The sequence below is a fragment of the Pan troglodytes genome, chromosome 7 (assembly GCF_028858775.2).
Source record: "Pan troglodytes isolate AG18354 chromosome 7, NHGRI_mPanTro3-v2.0_pri, whole genome shotgun sequence".
NCBI lineage: Eukaryota > Metazoa > Chordata > Mammalia > Primates > Hominidae > Pan > Pan troglodytes.
In genome coordinates, this window is record NC_072405.2 from 73,194,778 (window position 1) to 73,203,540 (window position 8,763).

General features: G+C 34.8%; 1 pseudogene; it reads right to left on the minus strand.

Annotated features, from left to right (window-relative positions):
* Nucleotides 1-7,942: 7,942 nt before the first annotated feature.
* On the minus strand, nt 7,943-8,188 carry LOC107976201 (cytochrome c oxidase subunit NDUFA4-like; annotated as a pseudogene).
* Between the last annotated feature and the right edge of the window lie 575 nt (nt 8,189-8,763).

Genomic DNA, 8,763 nt, shown 5'->3' on the forward strand with positions numbered 1-8,763 from the left:
TACTAAAAATAGTAGTAGAGATGGGCATGGTCGCACCCACCTGTAATCCCAGCTACTCAGGAGGCTGAGGCAGGAGAATTGCTTGAATCCAGGAGGCAGAGGTTGCAGTGAGCTGAGATTGCACCACTGCACTCCAGCCTGGGTGACAGAGTGAGACTCTGTCTCAAAAACAAACAAACAACCAAACAACAATACCAATATCATTACTGATAATTAGACTACTAAATGGAGTTTAGGGTTTCTTGGCAATTTTTTTCCTTTGAAATATATTCTAATAAATATGTATAATCAAAATACTTTATTCTAAACTCAATTGAAAGAACACTCCTCTCTCTGATATAAATTTAGGTTTATTTATTTCCATTTTCATGGATTTTTTATTAAGTTAATTTTATGATTATGCAACACATGTTTCCAAAGCCATTTACAAAATATATATGTATAATTATTTTTAAAATGCCCTTTTTAGAAATAAAGGTTTTAAATTATTTTCCTAATATATATCATTTAGTGGCTTTGATGATTATGTTGGATTTTTAGCTTTTATATGAGTTTATCAGTTAGTTCCAAATATGTCAGATCAACTAACTTTATTTGCTACTTCAGTTATGGCCTGATCCACCTGCAGGTATGTCTCCAGACCAATGACAGTTTTAATATACAAATTCTTAAAGGAACCAAAATATCATATAGAGCAAATTAATGTACTATAGTAGTATAATTGTCGCAAAAGAATCTTCAAAAAAGTTAGAACGGTACTTTTTAAAGCTATCAATGCTACATATAAAGATTAATTTATTTTAGAAAGTAACTTACCTAGTTGGAAACAGATCAATGAAATGATCCTTAAATTTCTTCCTGTAAGGCCTAAATTGACATTGTTAATCAAGGAGACAGAGTCAGCTTTGAAAAATCAAGGAATCATTATGCCTAATAAACTGAAGTAAAAATTACTAGTTGTTCAACATTAACTTTTCCTAAACTCAAATGTATTTTTATAAACTAATATAAATAATGTTTATGTTACAATTTTAACTGGTTTTCATTTTTATAACTGGTAGACTAAACCTTCCTTAAAGTTTTAGAAGTAAAACAAAGGCTCAATTGAATTTGTGAGAATAAAAAACGTTTTTCCTAATAGTCGTAGAATAAAATAGATTAGTTACCAGGTGTTTATTGTGCCAATGTAAATTGTAATTTACCAAAGGAAAATACATAATTTTCTTGGTCTTGCAAAAAAAGTTATCTTGAAAGAACTCTTTCCAATAAGTAAAACCTCCAAATTACCAGTAAAAATAAATAAATTAATTAATTAAATAAAATAAAATTAATTTTAATTTTTTTTTTTTTCAGAGACAGAGTCTCCCTCTGTTGCCCAGGCTGGAGTGCAGTGGCTTGATCTCGGCTCACTGCAACCTCCACCTCCGGGGTTCCAGCAATTCTCATGCCTCAGCCACCCGAGTAGCTGGGACTACAAGTGCACGCCACCATGCCCGGCTGATTTTTGTATTTCTTTTTTTTAGTAGAGACGGGGTTTCACTATGTTGGCCAGGCTGGTCTTGAACTCCTGACCTCAAATGATCTGCCCGCCTCGGGTTCTCAAAGTGCTGGGATTACAGGCGTGAGCCACTGCACCCAGCCTATTTTTAATATTTTTATTTAAATATATGTAATTAATGATATTGTATATACTTATTTATAGTTAAAAGATACTGTATAAAAATAAAGATATTCAAAATAATCTTATTTCCCTCCGTTTCTTGAACTCCATTCCTTCCCTCTTCCCATAGAAAACCATTTTAATTTGTTTTTTTAATCAATCCAGGGTTTATTTTGGCTAACGTAAACATATGTATATTTATGAGCGTGTTGCTTATGTTTATTTGCGTATATATGGGGAGAACTTATTCCTTTCTAATAGTCAGCAATAATATTGGTAGCATTATTTTCAAACTTTTATATATTGTAGGATGATATAAACAAGTCATTATGGTAATATAAAAAATAAAGAATTTTAGTGTAAAATGAAAGAGATAAAAGTGTAAAATACAGTGATGTCAACCAAGTGACAGAACAAGAAGCCCCAGACCCTTCTTCCTCCTACAGAAACACCAATTCTACAATAATATGCTGACCAATTCCCTTTATGAGAAACCTAGAAACCTTTCAGAGACTCTTGCACCTCGGGTGAGCACAAAACCAACCACATCAAAGCAAGTAGGAAAACTTATGGCACTCTCTCAGGGTACTTCCTCCCTCTGGCCAAAATTCTTTACATTTAAGAGAAAACTCCCAGCTCCCAGTTGTTCCTTGGGAGAGAAAGAGAAGACTGGATGGTACATGCAATATTCTGACGTTTTTGGCAGCTGAGCAAAAAATCGGCTTCTGTATTGCCATTCTTGAAGGCTAACAAGACCCAGCATACTCTTCACAACTGGGGACCACTGAGCACAGAAGTTCTGGGGGGCATGCTACCGCTCCACAGGACCTGCAGCGCAGCAGGCAGAAGTTGATACAACTTGGTGACTTCTCCCTCAGAAGGAAAGAGAAGAGTGGAATATGAATCCAGCATTCTAGTTTTTTGCAGGCCTGCCCAAGGAACTGCTTTCCATCTCTCCTTCTCGGAGCACACACAAGACCAGGCATACTCTAGATGCCTGCGGGCCACTGGGAACAAAGAAATTGCCGGGCAGTGCACTGGTGCTCCAGAAAACCTGTGATACAGCAGACAGACACCAGAGGGAGCAAAAGAATACAAGCATCTAAAAAAAAAAAAGAAACCAGTAAACCCTTGAATGAGGAATCTAACTGTGCAAGTCCAGGGAAGATATAACCACAGAAAAGACTTGAGAGGCTCCCAGAACCTCTAGCCAGGCTGACTGGTGAAAGTCTTCTCTTGTACGAGGCTGGTCTGTAAAAGCTGGGAGAGGTGACAGTCTTTAAAAATGTGTGGATGCCAAAACAAAGTTACAAAAAACATGAAGAAATGAGGAAATGGCCCAATAAAAGGAACAAAATAAATCTCCAAAAGCTGACCCTAAAGAGGAAGCATATTACATTGAAAAAGAGTGAAAAAAGCCTGAGGAACTTAGGGGATACTGTCAAGAGGATCAATATTCATATTATGGGATGCCTAGAAGAAAAGACAGAGAAAGTGGCAGAAAATTTATTTAAAAAAATAACGACCAGAAACATCACAAATCTGGGGAAGGAAATAGCCATCCAGATTCAAGAAGCCCAACAAGTACCAAATGAGTTAAATGTTAAGAAATCTACAATGAGACACATTATAATCAAATTGTCAAAAGTCTAAAGACAGAATTTTGAAAGCAGCAAAAAAAAAAAAAAAAAAAAAAAAAAAAGTGTTCATCACATACAAGGGAACTTCATAAGATGGTCAGTGGATTTTTTTTAAGCAGAAACCTCCAGGCCAGAAGAGAATGAGATGATATATTCAAAGTGCTGAAAGAAAAAAGCTGCCAACCATGAATACTGTATCTGGCAAAACCTTCCTCCAAAAATGAAGGAAGGTTTTTTTGAAACCTTTTGAAAAGCAAAAGTAAGGGAGGTCATCATCACTAGACCTACCTTATAAGAAATGCTAAATTTAGCCCATCAAGGTGAAATAAGACGATCAAAGAAGGACAAATATTACATGAATACATTTATATGAGGCATCTGAAGTAGTAAAACTCATTGAAGCAGAAAGTAGAATGGCGGTTGCCAGGGCCTGGGGGAAAGGGGAAGTGGTGAGTTGCTGTTCAATGAGTATAAAGTTCAACTCATGGAAGACAAAAAAGTTCTAGAGATCTGCTGTGCAATAATGGGCTTATACTAAACGATACTGTACTGTTCACTTTTAAAAGTTGCTAAGAGGGTAGATCTCATGCTCTAATTTAAAAACCGTAAAGTGAAAGTACAAATTCTTTAATGTTAAATTTACACTGGAAGTGTCAATATGAATTCATGATAGTTTTCATTTTTCAAAAGTACATATTTCCTTGCCCTGTTCATTAAAAATATCTAAAAGCGATGAAAATCTATATGCTCTACATCCCATTCTTCTTCTTGCTTTTTTCACTTAATATATGCAAGAGATCATTCTATCTTAGCCTATGGATGTTATATTGATTTACAATTTATAAACCATAAACTTGACACACTTTAAATATACAATTGGATGATTTTTAGTAAATTACTAAGTTGCACATTCTTAATCCAGTTTTAGGACATTTTCATCACCCAATAAGATCTCTAATTCCCTTTTACAGTTAATCCATTTTGCTATCCCCAGTCCCACTAATCGATTTTCTGTCTCTATAAATTTGCCTTTGACATCTGCATAGTGTTCAACTGTACGGATGAATAATAATTTATTCAACCAGTCCTCTCTTGGCAGACATTAATTCCTTATATTTTGCTACTACAAATAATAACAGAGTGAATAACTTTAAATCATTTCATTTCATGTGAACAAATTATTTCATATTTTTACCATATTATACCTAAATGTATGTTAAGGTAGATTCCTAGAAATGAAATTGCTAAGTAAAGGATAAATGTATATGTAATTTTGCTACTTGTTACCGAATTCCTCTCTATAGAAGTTGTTTTATTTGCATTCTCAATAACAATATATAACAGAGTGTCTGTTTCCTCACAATCTTATCAATTGAGAAGGCAGTGAACTTTGAATTTTGTCAGTCTGCAATGTAAGAAGCATATCTTGGAGAATTTTAGTTTGCATTGCTGTTATATTAAGTATATTTGAGTACATTTTTGTGTGTTTAAGAGTCATTTTCATGTCTTCTGTGAAATATTTGCTCATATATTTTGCCCATTTTGCTGTAGGATTGTTGATCTCTTTTTCCATCTTGGGAATTTTTAAATATTAGATTTTTTTTGGTAAAAAATGCATACATGTATTTCCCTTGTGCTGTTTTCCTTTTGTTTTTGCCATGCATAGAATTTTTAACATATCATATTATGTATTGATATTTTCTCCATGACTTCTGAATTTTGAGACAGTTTTTTTTCTACTTAAAGATTATAAAGCTATTCATCCATGTTTCCTTCTTGTTCTTTAATGCCACAACAATACCTGATGTTAGCAGGACTTAGTGCTTCATTTAGTAAGAAACTGTCTTTCGTGCTAAGAAATACATATTTCTTTCTTTTTTCTTTTCCTTTTTTTTTTTTTTTTTTTTTGAGACAGGGTCTTGCTCTGCTGTCATCCAGGCTGGAGAGCGATGGCATGATCACAGCTCACTGCGGCCTTGACCACCTCGGGCTCAGGTGATTGTCCCACAGCAGCCTCCTGAGCAGCTGGGACTACAGGCACAAATCATTACTCCCAGCTAACATTTCTGTATTTTCAGTAGAAACAGGGTTTCGCCATATTGACCAGGCTGGTCTTGAACTCCTGGCATCAAGCAATCCACCCACCTTGGCCTCCCAAAGTGCAGGGATTACAGGCATGAGCACCATGCACTGCCATATTTCATATTTTAAAAGAACCAATTTGATACGGTTTGGATCTGTGTCCCTGCCCAAATCTCATGTGACATTGTAATCCCCAATGTTGGAGGTGGGGCCTGGTGGGAGGTGATTGGATCATGGGGGTAGATCTTTCCTGAATGGTTTAACACCACCCCCTCGGTGCTGTTCTTATGATAGTGAGTTCTCATGAGATTTGTTTAAAAGTGTGTAACACCTTCCTCCTCCCTCTCTCTCTTACTCCTACTCCTGCCATGTAAGTAGTGCCTGCTCCCTCTCCTGCTTCCTCCATGATGTATTTCCTGAAGCCTCCCCAGGAGCCAAGCCAGCTTCATGCTTCCTGTACAGCCTACAGAACAATGAGCCAATAAAACCTATTTTATTTATAAATTATCCAGTCTCAGGTATTTATAGCAATGCAAGAATGGACTGATAAACTATTAATTCTTATTTTATTGAATTTTTAAAAATGAGAAATAGGTGTTTAATATTGTCTAATGTATTTTCCATATTCATGGAGATGATTATATTAACCATCTTTATATTTTTCAGTGAACTACACTTGGATATTATGTATTTTTTTAATGTGCTGATAGATTCTATTTATTATTGCTTTTAGATTTTTTGATCAACATTAGTAAGTATGATATATTGGTTTATTTTTTTACAATCATTATCAGAGGTTGATATGAATATCATGTTTATAGAACTAGAAATCTGGAAGTTTCCCTTCTTTTTCTATCTGGAGCACTTTAAGAAAAGTTGGTATCTAAACTTTAAAAGCTTGGTAGAATTCCCTATGAAATCATCTAGTAGTCTCTGTCTTTTCATTGAGGAAAACCCTCAAGATTCTGTTTTGTCTGCAATAACTGATTTGTTTAGACTTCCTTTACCACTGGGGTTAGGTTGGGTCATTATATGTTCCTAAACAGTTTTAATTTTATCTAAGTTTTTAGTATTATTATATAGTTGCACAATAGTGATTTTTAAAAGTTTTTCTCTGTTTCATTGGATAATTTCTCCTTTATTATGCTTATTTAATTGGTGCCTTTCCTTTACTAAATTTAGTTGTCTAGATTTTATTTTTTCAAATAATCAATTTATTCATTTCTCTGATTCTCTTTCTATTGTTTTTCTCTTTTCTAATTTACTTCTAATTTTATCTTTGTTAATTTTTCCTTTTGTCTTTTGGTTTACTTTGTTGAGCACTTTTAGCTTTGGGGTTAAAATTTTAATTTATTTATTTTATCATCTTTGATATAGCTATTAAAGGATATAAATTTTCCTCAGAAAATTTACTACTTTAACAGTTTTCCATAGATTTACTTTATGTGTTTGCTATTACTTCCTATAAATTTTGCAGCTTTGTTTTATGTTTCCTCTTTGATCCAAGAGTTGTTTCACAGAAAGTTTAAAAACTTTTTTTTTTTTTTTTTTTGAGATGGAGTCTCGCTCTGTCACCCAGGCTGGAGTGCAGTGGCGTGATCTCGGCTCACTGCAAGCTCCACCTCCCAGGTTCATGCCATTCTGCCTCAGCCTAACCAGTAGCTGGGACTACAGGTGCCTGCCACCACACCTGGCTAATTTTTTGTATTTTTAGTAGAGATTGGTTTTCACCGTGTTAGCCAGGATGGTCTTGATCTCCTGACCTTGTGATCCACCCACCTCGGCCTCCCAAAGTGCTGGGATTACAGGCTAGAGCCACTGCGCCCAGCCAGAAAACTTAAAATGTTTACAGGGTTGGTATCTTCTAAAAAATTTGTATTTTCTTACAGATTTCTAGTTTTATTAAATTTTGATTGGAAAATCTTACTTGAATTATTTAACTTTCTGGAATTTGTTGAGGCTTTACTTGTGGTCTAGTCCAGTTAGTTTTTATAAATATACAAGTGCACTGAACAAGTAATATTGTTTAATTTAGAGGAAAATAATATATTGCTATCCAGTTGCTTATTAATTTTTTGTTTGTATTTTCTATATTTTTATCATTTTTTGTCCACTTATTTACCTATTTCATAAAAAGATGTGGTAAAGTCTCCTGATATTAAAGTGTCTCTATTTTCCCTTCCATTTCCTGTAGTGTCTCCTTTGTAACCGTTGCTATTGTGTCATTTGTTATGAATTGCAGACTTTAGCTTCAAGAAGTGTACTTCTTTGTCTTAGTTAATGTTTTCTGGCCTGAATTTTACATTTTCAGATATCAAAAGTGTAACTCCTGCTTCATTTTTATTTGCATTTACCTGTTGTATATTCACCCATCCTTTTAATTTTAATTTTTTGTTTGTTTCAAGTTTCAGTTATGTATTAATCAGTGTAATCTCCAACACATTCATCAACATGATTTCATACATCTAGAGGAGAACTATTTCCTGGTTATGTAGAAAATTGTGCAGATGGCTTCTGGAAGACTTTCATTCTAAAGCAGCTTTATAGTGAAACATTTCATTTAAATATCTGGACCTTCTTTCTTCAGTTTGCTGTAATCTACATTCATTGAGTAAAATTTGTATTGATCATTGGGACCCCATTTGTTCCAGGGCTCTGGGTTCTTTCTGTCCCAGCTAACATCTGGATTGAACGATGCCAGATGCAAGACAAATTGTGCTGCTCCAGTACCTCCAGCTCCAATAAATACAAAGCGGGGGATCAAGCTCAGATGCTTCTTGGCCTGACTGAGAATCTAGCAGAGCATGTTTGTGGCAGAGGCCTCTGACTCAAAAGGAAAGAAAAAGCCTAGCCACCAGGCCCTGGGCTAAATAGTATCTCAATTTTAACCTTTTGAATTTGCTTATTTCAACTGTGTCTCTTGAATACAACATAGTGTAGGGTTAGCTTTGTTGGTCAATATGAAAATTTAGTAATCAAGATAAGCTGTTACTTTTATTAATATTATTGATACGTTTGCTTTCAGTATTATCATATTGTTGTATGTTACATTTGCCACATACTACGTGGTCTCTTTTCCTTCCTATTTATTTTCCTTTAGTGTTTAGGAAAGTGTGTATATTTATTGAAGTCCTTACATTTATACCAACACCTTTATATAATATCTTTAGTCACCTCTATAGTAACTCACTGTCTTTTGGTTCTCTAATATGTGGAGCACTAAAGTTAGCTAGTACTAGCTAAAAAGGCAGAGTCACAAGGGACAAAGTAAATAAAGGTACAAGGGAGAATCTTTTTTGAATGGGTTTGTGACTGTAGCAAGCCTCCTGAGGCAGCTCAGAGGAGACTGGTACAATTGTGAAGCATTGTACTGGCCTGAAG